This window comes from Pleurodeles waltl, chromosome 7, assembly GCF_031143425.1.
Source record: "Pleurodeles waltl isolate 20211129_DDA chromosome 7, aPleWal1.hap1.20221129, whole genome shotgun sequence".
Lineage (NCBI taxonomy): Eukaryota > Metazoa > Chordata > Amphibia > Caudata > Salamandridae > Pleurodeles > Pleurodeles waltl.
The window spans coordinates 495,682,279-495,708,518 of NC_090446.1; the positions used below are offsets into that span (position 1 = coordinate 495,682,279).

The 26,240-nt window shown below is 43.7% G+C and overlaps 1 protein-coding gene across 3 annotated transcripts in view; it reads left to right on the forward strand.

The window, feature by feature from the left end:
- FBXL19 (F-box and leucine rich repeat protein 19) overlaps window positions 1-26,240 on the forward strand; it is a 388,122-nt gene that overhangs the window by 44,488 nt on the left and 317,394 nt on the right. The gene's annotated exons all lie outside the window — the stretch shown is intronic.

Here is a 26,240-nt window from a genome sequence, read left to right on the forward strand (position 1 = left end):
CAGGAGAATCTACAATCAAGATACCTAACTACAAAGGAACCGAAAATGAGAAATGGAAAAGAAACAAACAAATGAAAACTAACCAGACTCACCTGAGTCCTCCATCCGGCCATCGGCCGCCTGCTTGCTGCCCAGCCGATCGAAGCCCCAAACCCGGACACCCGTTCACTAAGGTGAGAGCTACCCCACCATCGGTGCTGAGCTGATAGGCAGCCGATTTCGCCCTGGGTGCACCATCTGCTGCCCGCCATCCTCCGCAGGCTGCCCAGCCAACCTGGGAGCCCACTCTCTTCTGCGCTCCTCCGCCGGCTCCCGCTCTCCCCCTTGGGGCAAGAAGGATCGCTTCCTTTCAGTCTCAGAGCCTGGAAGTCTGGTCGGAGTGGGGTGATCGCTCCGGCTGGACTGATCAGACCCCCCGAGCTGATTTCTCGGCAAAGTCCAGGTGCTGCCACAGACTGCTGCTAGGGACGCCGTCACGGCTCCTACGAGTGTGTTTCCCCCCCCCCCCCCCCCCCCCCCCTCCTAACCTGCCTCAAAGGCTCCCCAGAGCTCGGTGTGGGCCTCTGGAGCTGCCCCCCCCAATGAAACAGAGCAGTTTTTTGGGCCATATATCCCTTTCGGGAAGAATTCTCTCACGGGCACAATAAGCCCTGGACCAAATATCCCTCTCAGGAAGGATCCTCCCACGGACACAATAAGCGCCCCCCAACCCTGGGGGGGTTGCAGGCCCACCATTTTGCATTATCTCAGTCCTTAATGGTCCTAATCGAACCAGAGCTGGCAACAACCCAAAAATAGGACCAACAATAACCTGAGCCAGCAACAACACCAAAGTAGGACCAATAAAGCCCGAGCATCGCCCCCCCAGCACTAGAGAAAAAAAGAAGACTCCCTGACCCCATCCTTGGAAACCCCTCAAAAAATAAAATCACTGAATCATTAAAAATCAATAGGTACCTCTGAATTTCACCACCACCAAAAACAAAGAGGACTCCCTGACCCCATAAAAAAAATCACAAGAAGCACTTCTGAATTCAACTCTAAGAAGGACTATCTCGACCAGGTTCCCCCAAACCCCCCCCCCAAATCATTAGAAATAAAGACAAACCCCCTCCAGAATTCCCGAAAGCTAAGAGGCACACCCGAACACCTAACTTTTCTTCACCCCAACGGGCGACCACCTCCAAAGAGAGACTCTGGACCACCCTCTTCTAAACTCCTCACTCCCAGCAGATCCCCCTACCTCCTAATACTTATTCGAGCGCTCTAACAGTGAGTGATAACCCACCCCCATAACTGATTAGAGCATACTTCACAGATCCCCCCCAACCCTACCCTCAACAGACCACACCTGAAGACACAGAAAACTCATCCAGCCTGTACTCAACTTATAATTCTACTCCAAATGGCAGGACCCCATTTAATTCACCAAACGCCCAGTTAGGTGGAACACATTCCTAACCAACTACCTCCACATCTCCAAATCCACCAGAATCCCATATGGCTGCAAACTCACGATCTCCAGCTCTCCCTCATTCCAGGGCAATGCCAACATTACCATCTTCAGAAATGGAACCATCATGATACAAGCCTAAACCCACTTCTAAACCCCTCACTGAATCACTCCTACACACCATGCCTTGACAGAGCCAATCCCCAACTATTTAGCTGGCCCTCAATGCCCTGCAACCTCAATGCCCAAAGACCAAAAAGAACGAGTACTCCTTTGTCACATAGTGAAGCAGTGGAACTCGCCCAGTCGTACAACCTGATCCCGTCCATACCGAACCCCCCCCCCCCCCCATCCAAAATCCAGGTCATCACGGGTCTAGGTCGAAATCACGCACCTCTGACCACAACCAGGCCTCCAGCTCACCTCCTCAATGTCCCCCTGACCCCCCAATCACTCAAGACCCCAAGAATAGATGTCAAACCAACTGCATGCTCATTAACTGCAGATACGCAGTCAAATATGCTATGGAGCTAGCAGATGCAATCCTGAACCACAACTTTGACATTGCCTTCATCACAAACTTGGCTTAATGAATACTCACCACCGATCATGGACACCTCCGTACCGCCGGGGTTCTCAATAACCAACAAAGATAGGAAAGACTGCCACGGCGGAGGCATTGCCATCATTCACAAGAACAACATCAACGTAGAAACCCTTTCAACTACAACTCATTTGAACATCTCAACACTTCCACAAGAATGAATGACAACACCAATGTGACTTGCCACCTACTCTACCACCCTCCTGGCAACACCCTCCCTTTTGGGGAACACCTGGCTGATCTAATAACACACTGCTCACTCTCATGCACCAATTTCATCATCCTAGGAAACCTCAACCTGTAAGGGAATGATGAAAGCAATACTCTAATCCAATCCCTAAATGACCTCCTACCCAGCAAAAACCTCGCCCAGCTCTGCAAAGGTCAAACCTATAACAAAGGTGCTACAGTGGATGCCATAATAGCCCAGAAAGAAACACTCGTGATTGATGACATCCTCCCTGTCGACTGGTCAGATCATCACATTACTCTATTCCAACTCAAAGCACCCCAACACCCAAACCACACGTAAAAGTCTCTCCAAAGGAAAAGAGACATAAATCAAATTCCAGTAGCAACACTAGAAGAATCAGCTCACTTCTACCGCCCCCATCTGACAACCTCTCAACAACCAAGCTCACCACCCAGTACAACACTACAGTTTCTTCCATACTAGACCAGTTACCCCCTATGAAACTGAAAAATTGAGAAACACACCCTCAAGAGCCTGGTTTAATAAAGATCTTAACACTGAAAGAAGACAACTGAGAGCAGCTGAAAGACTTTGGAGATCTGACCCATCCACAGCGCACCTCGAACAACTCAGAAGAGAATGCAGAAACTAAAAAAAATACATAATGAATGGAAAAAAATACATTCTTCCGCAATGCACTAGATCGAGCCAAAAACCGCCCAAAGGAGCTTTTCAATATCATCAAACAAATTTCCAAACCACCCCAAAACCTCCCGCTAACAACCAAAGAACAGTGTGACAACTTTGTTAACTTCAATGGCAAAATTGCTAAGATTGAGCTCTCCCTAGAAACAGATACTCTGCCAACTACGGAGATTATATCTCCCAGTAAAGACAACAATAAACACCGCTCACTCTCCACAAACTCCCCGTCTCCTATCCCTCCAATAATAAATGATGGGTATCATCCTACCCAAAAACATACAACAACTCCCCGAAGCTGGGAGACCATCAACCCACTCCTGGAGACATATTTCCAAATGACTGGGCACTTCTAAAACATCCTCTCACCTGGCAGACACTCTCCCAGCCTCCCTGGCAAAAAAACTCAACCAGACTCTTACCCCCATCTGGCCCAAGATCGTCAACAGATCCCTGCAAACCGGCGTGATACCTGACTGCTTCAAGCTGTGTCAAGTCACACCAATTCTAAAACTGGGAGCAGACCCGAACGACCGCAACAACTACAGACCAGTCTCCAATCTACCCTTCCTTACCAAAACTCTAGAGAGATGTGTTCTCTCTCAGCTAATCCAACACATAGACACCAACAACCTTCTTAACCCTCTCCAATCTGGGTTCAGGAAAGGATGTAGCACAGAAACTGCTATTCTAAACATAGTAGACGACCTTCGCAATTCTCTTGACTCTGACCGATGCTGTCTGCTTATTCTGCTAGACCTATCGGCGGCCTTCGACACGGTTGACCACAAGCTGCTACTGGACTCCCTCCAAAAAAGAATTGGCGTGGAAGGAGCAGTCCTGGGTCTCATCCTTTCTACGGAACCGCACGCAACAAGTAAAAATAAATAACAGGACCTCTGCCGCAACTATAATCAGCAGCGTGGTTCCCCAACGATCTGTCCTCTCACCCACACTCTTCTACATCTGCATGGACCCCCTCACCGCCTTTCTCAACCGAGCTAACATCCCCTTCCACCTATACGCTGATGACACCCAACTTTACATGGAAATATCCTCTATAGAGGATGTACACAGACTAAAGGCCACTTTTAAAGAAGCACAACTTTGGCTATCCTACAACCACCTGAAACTCAACCAGGATAAGACTGAAATACTTCTCATATCAAAAACAAATCGGCTCCCCCAGATGCAAGAATGGCTAAAATCCATATACTCTCTCAAATGCAATCTTACCCCAACAAACTCTGTCAAGTCGCTAGGAATCACTCTGGACACCAACTTGACTATGCAGGACCACATAAAGAATAATGCGAAAAATGCTTTCCACAGCCTGAAACTACTGAACAAAATCAAACCGTTCATACCCCCAGATGACATAAACATGCCACGCAAGCACTGGTGCTCTCCCGACTAGACTACAGGATCTCCATCCTCACCGGCACGGCTAAATCCCAGCTTGCTCCCATGAGATCCACTCTCCATGCAGTGGCCAGAATGGTGACAAGATTTTAAAAACTAATATCCCCCCTGCCCTGAAAAGACTAAAATGGCTTCAAATCGAAGCCCACTGCAACTTCAGAACTGCCTGTCTAACTCATCAAAGCCCTACACACTGGGAAACCAGAATACCTCGCCACTGAACTCATTAAATCAGGACAGACGAGTACTAAGAAGCGCAAACACCTTTCTCCTCATCCCGCCCAAAACTCAAAGAAAAAACCCGGGCATGCTCCTTTACAAGCAACGCCCCTAAAATCTGGAACTCCATACCAGTTCACATAAGATCAAACTTTTCCCTCCAGATCTTCAAGAAGCAACTAAAAATTCCTCCTCAACCAACCAACATCTCAGAAAAGAGCCACCGTTCACTCTAATTCCCCCCCCACCACTGCCTGTACTCCATCTTCTATGCCCATGTGAAACCATTCCTGTATAATTATGAATATGTTCTTTTGATTGCCTGTACTGTTGTAAAGCGCTCTGATACCCTCGGGTCTTGCCTTCGCTATTGAAAACTCTCTAAATAACTAAAATAAAATACTTGAGTGAGCAAGTGGCGATACCACAGACTATCATCTGCTTCCTAACAGTGTCCTTTACTTTAAGACACTCTACTTTGTCACTGGAAGTCCTTTCTCTTTGAGGGAAAGAAATTGCAATAATTTTACATTAGGAATGCAAGTGGGGGAATTGTTCTGCCCCTTGCATACTCTGCCTTATTCTTTAATAACAGATCTGCACTGTCCAAACATCTGCATCTCCTTACCTTTTCTCTAAATAGATCAAAGTATTGTGGCTTCAACTGACAGTCTAGAAGTCTGAGATGTGGCAGGTGCTGTATTTAGACCAAGCTGAATTAACCTGAACTGAAACAGACTTCTAGGAGTCACAATGTCTATTTTGTTTTGTCCAAAGGCTTCAGCCTTTTTTTAAATTAAGGCTGCTGCTTAAGACGGTTTCCTTCCTATTTAATAGTTCATAAACTTATGACAGTGGACAGCCATTACAATTTGAGACCATGTTGACTTGAGGGAAAGTAAAGCAAAATATCTGAGACCCATCTAAGTTTAGAACTAGTACTATTGAAGAAGATAATTTTCTATGTAATGGTTCTGTGATGCCAAGGGCTAATAGAAGTTGAATAATAATTGGATTCCTTTTTGAACCTTTGGATATGGAATGATCAACTCTTGACTCAGGTTCCTTGTTTTGTTTTAATTTGATATTCCATGAGATGTGTTTTACCAGGCAGGGCTGAGAACTCCGTTTCTACAGACTGTAGAAGTTGTCATAAATCTTTTTTTCTTGGTGGTTAGCTTCAGTGCATTCAACTAATTTCTGACAGGAATTGAAGGGTCACAAACGAAACATGATATCAGTAGAACCCAAGGTGGGTGACTTAATGCCAAGCAGGCACTCTGGTGCGTCCCATTTCTTGAGTATACCTATGTAGTGCATCTGAGAGATGAGTCTCTGGTAGGCTTCTGAAATCTTGAAGGGCTTTGATTACTGTATTTGACATGACAGTAAACCAGGAGTTTGTTTGGAATCGGGTAACAGCACTAGGGCTTTGCTTCCAGGTGGTAATGTTCTTAGTCTTGTTCGTTCGGTGTACTGTTTTTTCATGGCTATACAGATCGTAAAAGGGGTTCTTTCAGGGTGTGTAGTGTGGCAGGGAAGAGGGGACTGTCAGTTTGGGATGAAGTGTTCCCATGAGGGGCAAGGCCAATACTGATTTGCATAAGGTGGGCCAATGAACAGAGCTGTGGTGCCCAAACTGTTAAGTACGAGAGCCACATTGTATATTTTACAAATATTTGTGGGCCGAAAAAAGTCAGTCGTATATGAATAAAATGTAAGCGAATCCATAAGTTTTACGTGGATTTTTTTTTTTGTAATCAGCATGATTGCATAGTGCTGTGCTTTAACTAAGAAAGATATACGAGTAAAAATGTCAAATGTTGGCAAATGCTCTGACAATCATTTAAAAAAAAAAAAGCAGGCCATTATTTTTTTTATTACTTCTATATATTACAAATTTACAATGTAAATTTAACATGGAACGAGATTTTTGTCCAATTTTGTGGCACCCAGAAAAATAAACCCACTCCAAGAAAGACCTTCAGTAAAACAAATAATTTCAAAAAGAACTTAAGCCATTAGTAAGGGTCGACGAAAAATAAATTCAGTTTCTGCACCTCTCTACACCATTATGTCAAATGGAGTTGTCAATTGTAAACAAAACACAAAGCGCAAGATTAATAGGAATGATGGAACTGATTTTTTAATTCTAAAATGTCACTGAACTGCGATTTGAGGCTTGAGGAGCCAATTATTAGAATGGGCTTCAAATGCTCATCAGATAAATTTGCTTAGTATTTGGACTTGACATACTTCAGTTTTTTAAATGGTTGTTCACACATTTACGTTATACCAAAAACCAATCCAAACCCACAGGCATATTGCTTCAAATGTGGAAACTGCTCAGGCGGCAAAGATTTATAAAATTGTATTAGGTTTCTTTCTTTATATTTGTCTTTCAGCTGATTGGAGATCAGTCATTTCCAACTAAAACGGACTTGGGAGTGTTTTAACACTGCAGTCAAATAGATTTTGAAACAGCTTTATTTCATCTGTTTTTTTCCATCAAGATCAAAAAAGCATTCCTGAAATTGTTTTTGCAAGTGTTTAATAATTTCTGTTGCAAATGAAGAAGGAAATTCACTTCCTTCAATACATTTTCACGGTATGGGAAATGAACCAAATTATGAACTTTCACCTGTTCTTCAAATGACGTGCAAATAGATCAGACATTAAATTTGTTTCACCTTTCAACTTCAAGTTCAAATGATCCATATAACCTGTCAGGTCTGCAAAAAATGCCAATTTTCAAAGCCAGACCAGTTCATGTTGATTCTTCTCTGTGAGAAATTAATCTATTTCTGTCTGAGCAGAAAAAATAGAACTTTGCCGAAACTAAGCCATCAAACTGCTGTATAATAAGACAAGTTAGCAAATGCAGAATCGGTTCTTTTCAGAAAATCACAACTGGCTAGGATTAATTCTGTGCGATCAAATGAAGTTCACAGTTGGAACAACAGGCTTCAGAATGCAAGACTTATCCACATATTTTCTACACGATGCTTGTTGGTGCATAATGCAATGCAGAAACATGGGCTTTGAGAATCCACGAACCTCACAAGTTTGCGTGATTTGTCCAATCAAACCTTTTTTCACGACAGAGATGTTGTTTTCTCCATCAGTTGTCGCACATTGCCGTTTATTCCACTCCAAGTTATATTCGAACACAGTTTTTTGCAATTCTTTGAAGAGGACTCCTCCAGTGAGTGTACTGTGCATGCTGTGCACTGATGCTAATTCCTGTGAGACATTAAAAACCGTTGTCGACACCATGGATGAATACTGTGTTTTGATGTGTGACACACAGCCAACGATTCTTCCAGTGCGAGAGAATGGAACTGAAGAATTATTGCTTTGTCTGGAATTTGATGAACTAAATTACTTCCTACATCCTCCATTCTACGAGTAACAATATTTGTCACAAGACTTTTCTCTTCAACCCAACGCATAATAAACTTTGTAAATGCCCCTGGTTAAATCTTCATTTTTTTTTTTCTGTTCTGTGTTTAAAAATAAAAAAATAAAAGCTTGTTGGGAAAGCAGTTGATTCCAGATTTTTCCGAATGCTGAGTTCCTGTGAATTGGAAATAACTTTTTTGCAAGTTGGGTCTCATATTGTCGACGCACATTGTACTCCTTCAAAACCGCCACAGTTTTGTCGAATATAAAACACAAAGCTTTATCCCCTGCTTGTACAAACTAGTACTTTACGCCCCATTCTTTATTAAACAGGTTACCCTTACTGTCCACTTTTCTTTTTCCCTTCCATACCCATCAGAACATAAATAAGGGACAATAATTTTAGGAGGGCTACCATCTTCTACAGGCATCATTTATTGGATAATACTGGACACAACAAGCAGAACTTGTTGGTCAGAACTTCAATTGGCTGCCATGACTAACCTGCAGATCATCTTCTGCAAAGGGGGTTTTCATTTCATTGTGCATACCTACCAGGAAAAAGTGCAACCATGTGTTTTTCAAAGGGAGATCACCCCCAGAATATGGGCACATACAGAAGCTGGAGTGTGCGATCCATCTTTCTACACAGGATCATTCTCCATTGTTTACCTGCATATCACTCAGGTAGTATGTTGCAGTGACCCTAAACGTTGACTCCTCAGATACTGGCATGTGGTAATCAGTAGTGCAGCAGGTAAAGTGGCACCAAGACAAAGGGGCGTAAGGGCCTTGTGTACTGAAATTACGCTTTTATTTCACTACCTGAAATAGTGCATTCCAAATAATGTATCCTGGAACACTGCTAGATCAGCAATCTTTCTTGGGGCCTTTCAATGATTCCATCACTATCACCCAGCAGTACCCCTCATGTCTCCATACCCCCCCCCCCCCCACCACCACATGTATTTCATTTTCACACACACACACAGTTAGATGACAAAGAGGGGGCTACGAGGTGTAACCATTTTTAAGAGTGCTTGATCAGAAGCACAAACTCGGGATTCTAAACATAATACAGTTGTTAGTGTTGGCTTTACTAATATGAATTAATTTCTACCCAAACAAAGCCTTTTTAAGCAACATCAGGAAAATGAAAGACTGGGGGGGAAAAACTTAAGTTTCTAACTTGTACCACACAGTTTGCATGCGGCCCTTTCATGGTAGTTCATAGCTAACAGAGCTAGGTTATGATTGCATGTTATGAACTGCACATTACCGAAAGTATCTCTGTGACAAAAGCAGTAATCCACTGAGCTACGCACATACAATGCAATTCTGTGATTTACATTAAACACAACTTTTTTTCATTAGGCATGTTACCCCTCTGCGCTTAAATGAGTCAAAATTGTCAGTAGACAAAACTCCGATCCCGCTCCTGAAGGAATATTAATCACCATAGATATATTGACACTTTTATTGTTTTTCTCACACTTGTACTACCTGATTCGAGTAGCAGGTATTTCCAGCAGTACAATCCAGAGTGAACCAACAAAATAACAGGGCTTGGCTCAAAGAGCCCATACATGAACCCGGAAAATATCTACCATGTAAATTGCGTAACAAACCCCAAATGCAAATATAATAAAGGCGGCTCAAAATTCAAAAAATATTTAATTGACTCGCTGTAGCATTTAAAATGTAGTATATCAGGTTATGCTTGCATCGTGGCACTTATTAAAAGTGGTAGTTTTCAAGCAAACTTAAAAATATTTATACCCCTCAACTCCCACTGCACCATGACGACAATGTTGTTAGTGAATTAACAGGGAAGTCAGCTGTCCACCTCAGCTTCATCAAATTACTTTATTTCGATCATGAACCGAACTTGGCAATAATAAATAACACTTCAATTTTAAGGTTTTAAAAAAAAAGCATAAAAACAATGTTAAAACGAAGAGACCATAGCAAAGGGAAAAAAAACAGAACATAATCTGGGAACAGATAGTGTTATTGTGCAATGGGACAGATGAGTGTATATACACATATATCAATATGCAATAATCATCATAAATACATTTAACACTGTCAGTTCCATAGTTCTTTGGCAGGTATGTTATACGCAACAGAACGGAGAGATACAGTTAGTGCCACAATTAAAACACTCTCCGTAGGGTATATGGCAAGACAAAGAATACATTTTCCCAGACAATTAAAAGCAAACACATAATAAAATACATATTTTGGATACAACTAGATTTAAAAGAAAAAGTTAGGATCCCTTATGCTAAATCAAATCTTCACGGCAGGGGCTCGTAGTGACCATGCCCATTTCAAGAACCTAGAGAGGGCAAGTACGTTAGTATCAGATGTATTGCATTTTTAGTATGCATGTAGCCACCGCACATTATTTCACTCCTAGTTTATGACAAACTGGGAGGATCCACCTTGACCTTTATACCGGTCACAACTCAATATAAAGTGCATCTCAATTTCTGCTGTTTTAGGACAAAAGGGAAGACCTTCTGAAACTATGTCACCATGCACACACTTTGAGGTGAAAGTCCTGAGTGGGAATGTGCCAATTTGAAAACAAATATAAAGTGACTTAGCCTCAGACGGAGTGATTCTATCTAAGTAAGCTTCAAAGTTCGGGTGCATTTGTGGCTTAAAAAATGTATCAACTAACCCATCTTTTCTCCTGTCTGACCATATCTTGTACAGGACGTGTACTCTAAGTTTCTTTGATCTTGCCAGCTGATTTTTTTTTTATTTTTTATTTTTTTTTTATTTTTTGCCCATCATGTTTGGATTCTCCCATATTACTCCCATATATACCTGGATGCAATGGGATTTCACTGCTCTCAGCCATGGTGTAACACAGGCTTTATCTAGGGAAATCATTTCCTGTAAAGCCTTTTTATAGGGAATCAGTTCCTGGATTGTCCATATTCTATCCTAGTAAAATAGGATCTTGAGATTTGCAATATGGTCAATTCCTTTGAGGTTCAAGTCCCAGCATAGAGGGATTAGATTAATACTGGCTGGGACATTTAATAAAGCTCCAATACATTCATTTTCTATAAATTTCTGTTTTGTGTAATCCCCTGATTTCTTCCCCCAGACCCCCCCGATGCCCCCCCCAGATCTCTGCCCCGTTCCACTCATGGCCACTGCTCTATATACCTCAGTAACTTTGAAGACAGCTCTGTTGGTTGAAGTTTTATGTTTTCTAGCAATTGCTGCTGATCTGTGAGATAGGAGTGTTTTGGCTCTTTTGGTAATCAAAGCTCCTAACCAAGTCCAGGTTGGAATTGTCTACCTTCAGATTGTTACGAAAAGGACAATGTAGATTTATAGTCGTGAACTTTTGATTTACCTGGATTAATTTTCAAACCCCTAGGTTTGGTGAAATTAACGAAGCAGTTGAGATACTGAAGTCCCTTTGGTGTGCAGGATAGTAACAGGGCATCGTCTGCAAATACCAGTATAGGGACATGGCCTCCAGCTATCTCTATGGCATCATACTGACAGTTAAACAACTTGTCCACCCCTCCAATCGTAACCCGGGAGAAGAGCGTTGGAGCTAAGACACAGTCCTGTCTCACACCCTGGTCAGTGGGAATCCAGGGAGATAACTCACCCTGATTGTTCGATCTCACTTGGGTGTAAATTTCTGTATGTAGCCTGACCAGAAGATATAAGAGGTCCTGAAGCAGCCCCATTGAGTTCAGTACTTACCATAAGGTGTTTTGTGGTACCTGATCAAATGCCGCTGTCATGTCCATAAAGGTTAAATGCAGATTTTCTCTCTTGATGGTAACGTTCTTCCACGTGATAGTCATGAAATGAAGTATGTGGCCAGTCATTTCAATGTTTTTGCCAAACACTGCATGTAGGTGGGTCAGAACTTGTGCTCCTCCATACACTCCTGCAGACTCAATAACCGTTGTCTGCAAAAGATCTTTTAGGTGTTGTTTATTAGGCTAATCGGCCGTTAATTAGCTTGTGGATCTGAACAGTTTTTTACTTCTCCACGATTCCGGCATTACCTGGCTTTCGCTGTGGCATTTGTTACCATGTTCAAGTATTGTACCCTAATGTCTGGCTCTGAGTGGGATAGATCCACTGTTATACTATTAGGGCCAGGGTTTTTTTTTCTTCATATCAAGAAGGGCTGATTTTGTTTCATCCAGAAAAAACACTAGTGAACTATTCCCTAAAGGAGCAGAATGAAGGAGGATGAGATGAGGTGCAACAGGAATCCCTTGTGAGGTGGAATTTAAGTCTGTATTATCAATCCTACAATACAGATATCTAAAGCGACAAGCACTTCAGGAGCAACATTTCCACTGTTACCCACTGTAAGAGTTTTCCAGAAGGTTCTATAATTGTGCTTCCGAGGGCCTCTTGCTTCTGTTCCCATCGTTCCTCCTCCCAGTCTTTTGTTTGGCCCTTTAGAAACATATTTTATGCTTCTTCCTAGCCAATGCAATATCACTGTTGATCCCAGTTCTAATGATTTTTATCAAATTCCCCTTTGCTGTCCGGCCAAGAGCAAGTAGTGTTTTTGTTTGGGTCTCCTCGACTCGAAATATAACTTTAACTAATTGAAACAACTCTGAATGTTTAGTTCTAAAGTAAATTTAAAAGGTTCAAACTTGGTCACCAGAGATTTATAAATGTTGGACTTGCTAAAAATAATTACTCCAAATTGTAGCCCATTTTATGTTCTTACGATTGTAAGTGCCACTTGAGTTTGGAAATGATAATTTGCCTTTTGGAGTGAATCGCCCAGTAGATCTCTAGAAAACTCAGCAACAAGAGCATTATGGTCTCTTGTCTTGTTGATTTAATTACATCATGTCTATCAGATAAGACCAGAGTCTCAAATCTACCAATATAGTCTATCTAATTGACATAAGAGCCTCTTTTAGAAGTGGAACGGGGGCAACAGTCAATTATGTGCTCTCATTTGTGGCTCTAAGGCCGTAGTCTAGGCAAAGATGACACAACTGGGAGATCACCTCTGGCCATTTTGCGGTAGGCTTAGATGCAAGATCAGGGATACCCCTTGCAATGTCCTCCCCCTTCATTTAGACAGAAATAGAATCAAGGGATTCAAATTTGTTGCAGTTGCCTGCAATAACCTCCTGCCAGTTGTGGTGTTGTCTATTCTCAACTAGATGAGCTAACGCATGTAGCCTTGGTGATTCTATATTGTCTTGGACAGAGCAAATGTATATGTTCAGCACCAGTAGAAGTTTATTTGGAGACACTATTGGTAATGAGCTGGTACACAGTATGTCCTTAGACAGTCACCCAGGCCCTCATCTCCAGCCGACTTGACTACAGCAACACACTCTACACCAGAACCACGACGCAGCTTATGAACCACCTCCACACCATCCAGAATGCGCCTGCAAGACTCTTCCTCGGCCTCCCCAGAAGAACCTGCATCACACTTCACTTCAGAGCCCTTCACTGGCTCCCCGTCCAGCTGAGATGCCTCATCAAGCTGTTCACACACCTACAAGGCCCTCCACAACGCCGGACCTGCCTACATCAGCAACCACCTCACATTCCACCAACCAACCAAAGAACTCGGCTCAGCCACCCTTGCCAAGGCCTACATTCCCTGCATCTGTTGTGAACACTTCGGAGGCAGCTACTTCTCTCACCTCACTGGCAAGTACTTGAATGACCTTCCTGCCACCTGCGCACGTCCCCTCCTCTGAAGGACTTAAGAAAGCAGCTCAAGACTTGGCTCTTTGACAACCGCTACCAGCTGGTTCGAAGCTCACAGCATCTCTCCAGCGCCTGGAGACCCCTGAAAAGTTTGCAATCTACAAGAACCCTTGATTGATTGATTAGAGTCTATATGGAGAACCTTCACCTGGAACTCATAAACGTTTTAAATCCAGATTATTAAACTACCCCTCCCGAAGCGGCACCCCCAGACTTTTGCTGGAATGGCATTTATGTAAAAGCCAAGCTACACTGGTCGGTATATAGGATTTGTGGTCCAGCAGGTTTACTGCAACAAGATAATTTGGTTGGGTGTCTATAAATTCTCCCTGCTCTAGGTCACTTAGTTTAGCCTGGAGTCCAGCCACGTACCATGACAAAGTTAATTGCAGATTTGGCCTAAAAGTTGTTTGTGGCAGTAGGAGGACTGGTCACAGAGTCCTAATGGACAAAGTCAGTTGTCATATCTACACCCTATTTATGCAGCAGGCAGGACCATGCCTCCTATGCACACATGAATAGCTGGAGCAAGAGTACCGTTCTGTTGCAGGTTTAGCTGGGCTGTGGACAAAACACCCAGTCATGGGCGGCCCACAGCTGCAACCACTTTGCCACTGCTACAGCATGGGTCGCCTGCCTTCTGTTGTGTCCCCTGCCTAGGCGGGCCGGGTATAATTTTTTTACAACTCTATTTGCACAGGGTAGGCCTTTGACATGGTCGAGCTGGCTCCAGGGCATCAATCTTCAGAGGAGCGCAGGGAGCTATCAGCAGCATCCCTCTCACAGGTCAGAGTGATTGATTATTAAACCACTTTCAGTCATTTCTTCTTCACCTTCTACAGGTGACACCCTCAGCAGCACCGCACTAACCTATTGAACCAACAACTCCATTCACCCCACCAATAACATAGCTAAGCTGTGAGTAAAATGGGACCCGGGGAATGCACCAAGAGGCCTGAGGCTATCCAGTGCTTGATGCAGCCACCCACCGACTGAACTTTGAACATAAAATAGGCCCTGCTGCGTCACCCCATTCACCAGCAGCAGTGTGTGCACAAAATTTCTTTCCGCTCAGGGTGCCACTCGAGCATGTGCCATCCCTGGATTTGTGGCACCAAGTATCTTCATGCATAGTATCGGAAAGTACAGCATTGGACAGCGATGGTGTAATGTACCCAGGCACAGCAGCACTTACCATGGGTAGTTGTCGCTCATCTGCTGGCATTGCTGCAGGGCAATGTCCATGGGCTAAAGGCCATATGGCATGGTGGTGAGGCGAGGGATGTAATTTTAAGTTGAAAGGGAGCGGAGAGCGAGGGCAGGCTAATACAATTTTACTAAGGGCGTCGTTAGTAGCACTTTTGTGAGCTAACTGATTGTCTGCCCTGTGAGCCAACACACTGCTGTTTTGAAAGTGTTAAACATCATCCATTATGCTAGAGGTGGTGTTACATTTATAACTCTTTAAAAACAGCAGCAGTAGCGTGCGGTTGTGAAGCTTTCCCTCTGGAGGCTGGAAACTATTTCTGGTGAAGCCACCATCGGAGAGCAGTGGCGTATTACAGCTAGACTGACTCTGCAGGCCAGATGACATCTTACAGCTTGAGTCTGGGTGCCGTATAAAATGCTGCAGTGGGGTGCAGTTGGCCGGCAGGCAGTAGTTTGGAGGCCCCTGGTCTAGAGTGTCACAGTGAGTGGAAATTGATGGGTTGAATGAAACCCAGAGTGCTTGGCAGTGGTTTAGAATATCTGCAAGCGATCCTCCCATCACCTTTTGTGTATTTGATGCCTACTGACGTCTGTAACATTTGTTTAATTGATCTAGTTATAACATTCAACCATTTTACTGAGGTGTTCATGGGAAGGTTGCTATAGTACTTGCATCCTTGCTTCATGAGTTGTAATGCAAATTCAGTACACTTTTCATTAAATATCTGAAGTTAATCCAGAGCGGGATAAACTGCATTGAAGTGCGAGAAAATTGAAAGTATGCAGCTGTTTATCCTCTTATGAGAAAAGCTCTTCGATGGTGTGAGGCATAGTGAATGGTGACTAAGATGTTCCCATGACTTACGCCACAGCACTCAATGGGAATTATGTTGTAGATTCACATTCATCGGAAAGGCAGTGATAAGAAGGATCTTTAGAAGAGCTTTGCGTGTATGTCCAATGTACTTTAGCTGGCACTGTGGGCCTTTATTAAAATACATAGTACTTATATCCTACGTTACAGACCAGAAAAGATGTTAAATTTTGAAATCTTAACTTTTTCAACTCCTCAGTATGCCCTGGTAAAGTGGCTGTTGGATAACGCCCTCATAAACTCAGATAACCCATAGTTGATTTTTGTGAGTTGAATCTTTCCTGACTAACAGCCAGTACACCAATCTAATTTGCTTTGGAAATACTATCATGATGGAATTGGAGTCATGTAATGTTATTCTTTCCCTCAAAAGAGGACATAATGTAAGGTCTCATCTTGTTCCTTTTCCTAGTGAAAGACTGCTCCATTGTTGACATTCCAGCTCACCACAGTAGAAGTAGTTTTGTTGGACGAGCATAGGTTCTGCCTTGTTTTTTATTTTTTATTTTATTTTTTGTGCAGTGTTGGGTGCGGTTGAAGTGGTTCGACCTCCTGTTTATTCCAAAAATGTTTGCTTTCATATACCAGTGAAAGTTAAGTCCTGCTCAGTCCGAAAGTTCATGAAGTGAAGATGTCTTGTGGCTCTCAATATGGTAATAAGACTGCATGGTTAGTACAGCAGCACCACCGAGAGTGGGAGACTAAGGGCCTGATTCTAACTTTGGAGGACGGTGTTAAACCGTCCCAAAAGTGGCGGATATACCACCTACCGTATTACGAGTCCATTATATCCTATGGAACTCGTAATACGGTAGGTGGTATATCCGCCACTTTTGGGACGGTTTAACGCCGTCCTCCAAAGTTAGAATCAGGCCCTGAGTCAGTTCCACCCTGTCAGACTGTCAACCTAACTTGTGGCTAGCCTGCAGGATCTCACCCACCACGCAAGACTACATATTGAAATTCAGTTTGCATCTACTTATTGAAGCAAATGCTTCCTGGTATAAATAGCATGAGCTGCAATAATAAGGCACATGAAACATAATGCAGTGATCTTCATTACAATGAGCGTGAAAAAAGATAAACCCCACCACCATTTTGTATGGTTTTAGAAAGTCTAGTGAGTCCTGCTTAACCTCTGTGTGAGTGCATAGTGATAGTAGCCCAACTGCTGGTTCCAATCTAAGGTAGTAACCCCAACCCCATTCCTATAGTGGATAGCAGGGGTCTGCCTATTGTCTGGATGACAATCCTCTTGGAATGCAGTCTGATGTACGCCTCAGGAAGGTGATGACTGGAGTGCCCTCTTCCCTCCTTAGGCCTATGTGTTGTTTATATAATACACCCTACCCAGTTCATGGAAGTAGGCTTGATGTCCTGATACGTCTAGACGGCAGGAACTGTCTTCAGAGACGTCAGTCCAAGCTGGCATGTCATGTACTGAACGTAACAGCCTTAGAGAAGGCACAGAATGCATGGTGGGCTAAAGGCTGATTAAAAATGTGCAGTACATACTCTCTCTTCCTAGGAGACAGTTGATTAAAAGATATAAAACAATTAATTAAAAACAGGCTCTGATAAATAAATGACAATGTATACAATATATGTATGTGTTTTAAAGGCACAGGCCGTGAAACTAACTAGAACCTGGATGTCCAACCTGGCACTAAAGGGCCACTACAACAGAGATAACCATCTTTTCCACGTTTTTCATTCTGAACATGTTTTCACCAAATACCTTGTAGTGGTAGCACCTTTGAAAGCTCATGACTGCTTAATCAGAGATGTTTTAAATTGGGTTCTATAACAGCAGTACCTATTCAGGCCATATCTCTTTCAAAGTTGCAGTATTTAACTTCTAGAACTTTCTCTATCAATTTAAAACCAGATTTATTTCTTGGAGGGTGTTGCTAATTAATCCTGACACACTTTGTTACCCTTGACCTGGTAATTTTGGGTTTCCATATTCATAAAACTGCCCGGAGACACTGGGTTTGCAGGGTGTGGGTGCACTCCGGTGAAACTGCTGTCGGGACTGATAGCAGGAATTGTTGTCACCTGCCCGAACCATGAAGCACCAAGGAGGGCTAACTATTTTAAAACAGTTGTAACTCAATACTGTACACAGCAATCCAGAGGGCAATGTTACACTATTCTGTTGGTAAAGCAATTTCCTTTAAAAGCTATGAGCAGTTGATGCTACTTGAATTACTTCTATGATTGCACACCCAAATACATACCGATGTAATGGAAAACAATGCTGATCTTTGAAAAGGATACTGCTTACTGGTGTGTAGCTAGTCCAGAAATAGTTCTCACTTCAGTATTTCTTATATGCACTGTACCTTACTTGATTTTTCTCTGTTTTCAGTCTGGACAGACTGAGCCTGTTGTCAGGGAGGGGCGTAGATGGTGCTTGCTTAGAAGTGTTCCCTCCTCACAGCCAACAAGAATGATCACTTTAACTCTGCCCTGATTTCATATTAACACAGCTTCCGATTTCAGTGCCTCTGAGAAAGCAGATGGAGTGATATGGCTGCTTCAGCACGAAATGGCCATGCTGTACTGTATCAGACTTTGGTCAGGTGATCCTCCACTATGGGAACATTCCTCTAGTCCAGGTAAATACCCACAACCCAAACAAAGATAAGAGCCCACCCCTGATCTTCATATGGGATCCACTAAATTCCAAAGACACTGTAACTGATGATCACTGAACTTTTGAGTACCAAGCTAAGGCACTTTGCCTCTTTTTTGGGTGACTGCAGATTTGTGTCGTGATGTTCCCATTGCCAAACGGTCACTGTGCTATGTCTTTCTTTCATGGAGGCCAAGCGATGCAATTGTGTCCTTGTGAGCACTTTGGGCCTAATTTAGATCTCAGCAGAAGGGTTACTCCCTCACAACAGTGAATAATATCACGTCCACCGAAATCTAAATACCTTTGTATTCTATGGTTTTTAGATTTTGGCGGATGAGATGTCATTGTTGCGACGGTATAACACCGCCACTGAGATCTAATTTAGGCCTTCCTTTAAGGCCGGTCTAAGGCAACTCCTTTCCCTGCAGGTTGCAGAAATCCCAGGTTCATTGTCCTGCATCTAGCGAAAGGGAGTTGGCAGTCAGCTTGTGTGGGGTGCCAGATTCCAGTGTAGAGAAATCTTGGCACACCAGCTGGTGGTTGCAGCGCGAAACTTGTTCTGCGTTTACAGGCAGAATTTGAGTATTCCTAAGGTCCGCTGGATCGGTCTTAGAGGAATAGACAAAATGGAAGAACATCCTGAAATGGGTCCCAAAGTCTTTATCTCAGGTGTTAGAGGAAGATTGGGTGGAGTTCTTAGAAGTTTCCTCTCAGGGAAATCCAAAACATAGGGTATAAAGGAAGGAGAGACAACTCCACTTAACTACCATTTAATCTGTGGGGTGGTACTTCTAAGGAACGGGAAGCATGAAGAGGCAGGATCATTTTCTTACCCATAAAAGGAACTTCTGTCTCCTGTATTTCACACTTTTGAGACTGGTACACTACAGAGAATCTCAGAAATGCATTGGGAGAGCCCTGCGACCTTCATGCGAGTCTCTTCAGTTTTCCATCATGTGCCAGTTCCACAATGAAAATCAAAATAGATTCCATTATGCCAGTAATAAAACACACACTTCACACTTATCCTACTTCACTTGCATTACATATACAACGTTCATGTCACCCATGAATGAAGCAAAGACCCATTTGCATGAAACTGCCGGATCACATTCAACACTCCCACCTCACAGGCAAAAGCATAAAGGCCTTTTCAGACATTTATAATCTTTTTGTCTTCCTCCACTGTCAGTTGTCCACAACCTGGTATGCTGATGGTAGTCCCTTTCACAAAGGAGGGATGCTTATGGTGTGTCCTTTTACGCCATAGAGCTCAGGAGTGGGTAGTAGTCAGAATTACGTTAGGTCCTCTGAGTACAGGTGTGGTATTGATGAGTGCTGTGGCCCAGAAAAAACAGTCAAAAAATAGTAGTACATGTTTCATTGAGCTATTATGGGGATCTTTTCTGCCCCAACAAGGAATATACTCCACAAAACAAGTTGTGGGTTTTTTATTGCAGAGGTCCTAACTAAAAGTGGAAGCTCTTTCACCCCACACACCCTGGTATCCCAACTAAAACTGTGATTAATAAAATAGTGGTCTCCATTCTAGTGACCTTTTGATATTGCTGTCTGTCTCTCTGACAGTAGATGCATCCCTCTAATGAGTTACAGAAAAATGCCTAGTTAAAAGTATTGTATTAATTCAAGCTACAGGAGGTTTGTCTGAGTCAGAACAATAAGAGTAGCTTATCTTGTACAGCAGTTACCACCCTATGGCTACTTCAGAGTGCTTCTGTGACCTGGGGCATGTAGCATAATATTGTGTTTTTAAACATTTTGTTCTGAAATATATTTCTTGTTCAAGTCACTCCACCCTCACTCCCAGCTTTCCCCAGCCATGGGGAATTAACATGTTAGTGGAGTAACCTGGCCTTGTCCTTTTGAGAACTCAATCTCTAAGCCACTGTGAGTAACCTTGTCACCGCGACCTAGACCCATAAGAACCCAACCCACTGTCATTAAGTACATCTAGCATGGACCTTTGCCCCCTCTGGATGTTACCTTATCTGGATTATCGTTATTGTTCTCGGTCGGTGATGCCACTTTACAAACTCTTCCCTCTCCACACTTCTCTTGGCTCTAGGTTATGTCAAATTATCAACTACCCAAACTCTACTTTCTGCTACAAAACCATTCCTGGAAACTACCAGAGTTCTCCAGTATTGGATCTTTCATAGATTCACATGCTTGAATCATCCCCGTCGTCGAGGTGGGAGCCTCACAGTAAACTTAAATATATAAAAAGCAGTAAGTCAGTAAAAGTAAAACCAGTAGGCCCTAGTAGGCCTCATAGGGTATTTTACAGTCTATCCACTTTGTTTTGTGAAAAGACCCAAACTTGAGTATCAACCAATCAGGATTCAGCCCCTCCCAAACACTCCCAACAGAGGCTGAATTCCCTCATTTTCTACCGCACGTCGTGTGAAGGGAGTCTCCCTGAGCTCTGCTCAGTTTTTTTCCTATTTTCTGACTGAAGATTGTTTTTTCTCTCAGGAAACTAGTTACAACTTTACTATGTCTGAAAAGGCAAAGAAGGGTCTGTTCAGAGACTGTGACAACTGTGGGAAGAAGAGACTACATATTGATGACCCCACAAGAAGTGTATTTACTGCCTTCATCCAGACCATAAGGTGAGAGACTGCAAAATCTGTCGCACCTTTAGTCAAAAAACCCTCAAAGACCGAGAGGGTAGACTTCTCTTATGGCTGCAAAAACAGAAAGCCTTAGAGCATCCTTCATCAGACAGCGAAGAGTCACCACAAACTTCTCGCCCTCAGAAAAGAACAGGTGAGAGAGATAGAGGTGCGGATGAACCACCAAGAAAAATGCACAAAAAGACAAAACAAGTCTTAACTGAAGAGGCAGTTAAACATGGACCAAAAAAGGTTCATTCAGAACCTACTACGCCGTTACACCGGAAAAGCACCTCAAAGAAACCATCCCTGTCTCTGTCACCACAAAAAGAGCCAGAAAAACTCTTGTCGGTGAAAAAACAACTGTCGACGACAGTGTCGACGGTAACAGCGACCACGGTATCGTCGACGTTCACAACACCATCATCACCGATGATTATGACGTCGTCGCCGTTGTCATCGACGATTATTACTGCAAAAATCTTCAAAAGAGCTTCGTCTGCAACCACAGCGTCGACAGCGGAGGCCTCCTGGGTTCACAAATCATCCAGGGCACTAAAAAACCCATCTACGCAAGATACGTCGGCGAAGCGACCGTCGTCGGTAAAATACCCGTCGACGAAGGGACCGTCGACTAAGGACCCATTGACAAAGACGCAGTCATGGACGGAACCGTCGACGAGGGAACCGTCGACGAGGGAACCGTCGACGAGGGAACCGTCGACGCGGGAACCGACGACGCGGGAACAGACGATCACCACAGCATTAACAGTTTACAAACCTTGGGACATTTCACCAGATCATTCCTCATACCATCATGAGGACTCCACCAGATTCTTACCCCTTTCCCTTATTAATGTAGGGGACAAGCCATCTGACATTTTGCCGATACATACATCACCAAGTAAAGTGCTGCCATACCCACCGCAACATCTTTTGGACGATGATGATGATGAGGATCAAGGAATGTTTGGGGCAGCTAGTAGCCCGTCCCAACTAAATGTCAAATGTCAAGAGTTTGATGAAGAAGAGGATCAACATTACCAGCATAGTTATGCTTCAACATCTTATCCACAGGCAAACCAACCATCGCCACTGGCTATGCCTAGCACATTAGTGACAGATTTACAACATATGTTGACGGACTACTATAAAAGGTTCCCACCGTCAACTCAGTCCACGACACCTAGACCTCAGAGTTACCAGCAAGCTCAAACTACTAATGTTTCCGAAAAGCCACAGGCTAGTAGACCTGTAACTAGCCAAGCTCCGGAAGCTTACCTCTCGTCGGACGACGAAAGGGAAGAGGGCGAGCTAGCAGATTCAGCGGCTAGTGAATGGGACGATTATCTCGTTCCCACACCATCTCCACCTCCAGCAGCTCCAGTGGATTCTCCTCCAGAAGACATAGGAGGTTTCCATAATATCATAGAGAGAGCGGCGAAACGTTTTGGCCTGGCAATTGTTTCCCATGAAACTGAGTGTTTTTTGTATGACTTTAAAGAGCCATCAAAGAGATCTGTAAGAGCCATACCGATTGTGGATTTCTTATGGCAGGAGGGTTTGAAGGCAATGAAAAACCCGGCAACAGTGCCTTCACAAATGCCAAGGCTAGAGAAAAAATACAAGGCCCCAGATGATTCTCCGGCCTGTTTAGTCTCACAGCCGAAACCTGACTCGGTTATATCACAGGCGGCTCAACGACGATCCAAAAACCCCTCTACGCCTATTGCGTCTCCCCCAGACAGAGGGAAGGAGACTAGACAATATCGGTAAGAAATTCTCCTCGGTTGCTGCAGTAACGGTCAAGGCGGCCAATTCCCTCGCCATCCTGGGAAGGTACGATCGCCAGATGTGGGCAGACATGTCCGCTTTTGTAGATTCACTGCCAGAAGATCTCAAGGTGGAAGCCAAAAAGGTCTTGCAGGAGGGAGAAAGGGTCTCCGCAGAGATAATAGACACTGCAATAGATATTTCCCTCACTGGCTTTCGACAATTAGCTGGAGCAGCAGTCCTGCGCAGACAAGGGTGGCTTAAAGCTACTTCATTCAGACCAGAAGTCCAGACTCGTGTTCTCGACATGCCCTTCGATGGAGAGAGTTTGTTTGGCAAACATGTCGACGACATGCTGCAGGCTATCAAGACGGATACCGATACAGCAAAATCCCTAGGTACCCTGCAGTATAAAAAACTACCTTTTCGTGGAGCAAGGGGTAGAGGTAATTACTCCTTTCGAGGTGGATACCAACAATACAGGTCACAATATCCATCTTCCTCCACAGGACCAGGACATCAGCACCATCAACAACAGCAGCATTATCGATTACCACCAGCCGCAGCTTACAAACATCCGGCTAGAGGAAGAGGAGCTGCCCGAGGAAGAGATACAGGCAGAAAGCAATGACCAGCGGATAATCTCAACACCTCCCCAATCAATATTGAAGGTCGGAGGTCGCATCAATTCTTATTTCCCCAAGTGGAAGGCTATAACATCGGACAGATGGGTACTAGATGTAGTGACCAGAGGTCATACTCTGGAATTCATGCAAACACCACCGAGTGTCCCTCCATCGAGTACACCGCCTCCGAGGTTGAGCCAACTTCTCAGGGAAGTAAGAATAATGCTAACAAAAGGAGCAATAGAACCAGTCCCTTTATCTCAAAAGAACAAAGGATTCTACTCCCGGTTTTTCCTTCTAAAGAAACCATCAGGAGACTGGCGCCCCATCCTGGACTTGAGAGCACTAAACAAGTTTCTAAAGAAACAATCGTTCAGGATGGTAACGTTGCAGGATGTCCTGCGTCTCTTAAACACGGGAGATTGGATGGCATCCCTAGACCTCCAGGATGCTTATTTTCATATCCCCATATATCGCAAACATCGCAAATTTTTAAGGTTCAGGGTAGGACGTATGCACCTCCAATTCCGGGTTCTACCATTCGGTCTCAAATCAGCCCCCAGAATCTTCACAAAAATGTTAGCTCCAGTAGCAGCACATCTTCGCCAGTCAGGTATCCAGGTCTTCCCTTACCTGGACGACTGGCTTATAAAGGCACCCTCAAAATTCCAAGTAACAAATCATATTTCCTATTGCCTTCAATTGTTACACAGCCTGGGGTTTGTAGTCAACTACCAGAAATCTCAGATATACCCCAAACAAGAATTGAGTTTCTTGGGAGCAATTTTGGACACAGTACGCAGCAAAGCGTACCCATCACACGAGAGGAAACAAAAGTTAACCTCTTTGGCAGACAACCTATCCAGAAAAAAGTTTGTTTCAGTCCGCATCTACAAATCATTGCTCGGAATGATATCATCGTGCATTCCGCTAGTCCCAGATTGCAGGCTCCATATGCGACCCCTGCAAGAGCAATTGGACATACAATGGACACAGGTCCACGGCTCCTTCGAAGACCAGATTCGCATAACGCCTCTAATGAAGAACACTATGAGGTGGTGGGCGACTCCAACCAATTTCACAAAAGGGCTGTCTTTTCTTCTTCAAACACCAAGTTACATAGTAACAACGGATGCCTCTCTAGAAGGATGGGGTGCACACTGCCAGGACCTGCAAATCAGCGGACTCTGGAATCAGCAAGAGAGCCAGCTCCACATCAATTATCTAGAACTCAAAGCAATACACTTAGCTCTAAAAGCTTTCTTGCCAAAGATACAATGTTCAAGCGTCTTAATCCGGACGGACAACATGACCAGCATGTTTTATCTAAACAAGCAAGGAGGCACAAGATCCCTACAACTCTCGCAGCTAGCCCAACAAATTTGGACATGGGCCATCAAACACAATATTTCACTAAAAGCGGAGCATGTGCCAGGACAGATCAATGTTCTAGCAGACACCCTGAGCAGGACAGTGATTCCTTATCACGAGTGGGAGCTAGACCAGAAAATTCTCAATGGCCTGTTTCTATTATGGGGCAAACCAAACTTAGACCTATTTGCCACTCTCGAGAACAAGAAATGCCAGTTCTACGCAAGTTGGCTTCCCCAAAAAGATTCGTGGGGGAATGCGTTTTCGATGAGATGGTCAGGAGTTTATGCCTACGCTTTTCCTCCGATCCCGCTCATTCCGAGAGTCATCAGAAAAATGAAGACAGAGGGGTGTCGACTTCTACTCATAGCTCCCAGATGGCCCAGACAAATATGGTATACGGAGCTCCTCATGCTCTCCGAACGACCACATCTACCACTCAGACAGAGTCCGACTCTTTTAACGATGCACCAGGGACAAGTCACACACCCACATCCGTCGTCTCTTCATTTGTCGGCTTGGCTCCTGAACACAATGAATACTTAAATCTCAAAATTTCCCCAGAGTGTAGAGACATCTTAGCAAAAGCTAGAGCTGACACTACCAACAAAACCTATAGACTTAAATGGAAACGGTTTTGTATTTGGTGTGCAGCGGAAAATATACATCCTTTATCTTCTACTCCGGAACAGATACTTCCATATCTCCTGCTCCTGGCAAAATCAGGACTTGCATATTCTTCCATACGGGTACATCTGGCAGCAATTTCCAGATACCGCAGATCACCAGACAGACTCTCTTTGTGTTCCACAAGAATTGTCAAACAATTTATGAAGGGCCTTTTTCGGGTCTTCCCGCCAATTAGGAAACCTCCGCCTCTATGGTCATTGAATGTTGTTGATGCAGCTCATGAAAGCTCCTTTTGAGCCGATCCACAAAGCTGACCTAAAATTCCTCGCATGGAAAACAGCGTTACTGTTAGCTCTTACTTCGGCAAAAAGAGTCAGTGACATTCAGGCGTTCACTATCAAACAGCCGTTCCTCCAGTTTACAAACTCAGGTGTCATCCTGCGGACAAATCCTAAATTCATTCCGAAAGTTCCCTCAACATTTCATTTAAATGAACCAGTCATCTTAAAAACCTTTTTTCCAAATCCGCAAACAGTGGCGGAAAAAACATTACATTCTCTCGATATTATAAGATGTTCAAAGTTTTATCTACAGAAAACTCAGGCCATCCGCCAGTCGGATCAATTATTTGTAGCATTCGGCGGAACAAAGAAGGGACACGCGGTGTCCAAACAGACTTTAGCAAGATGGATTGGCCTGGCGATTCAATTCTGCCATTCAAAAACAGGAAAGCCGCT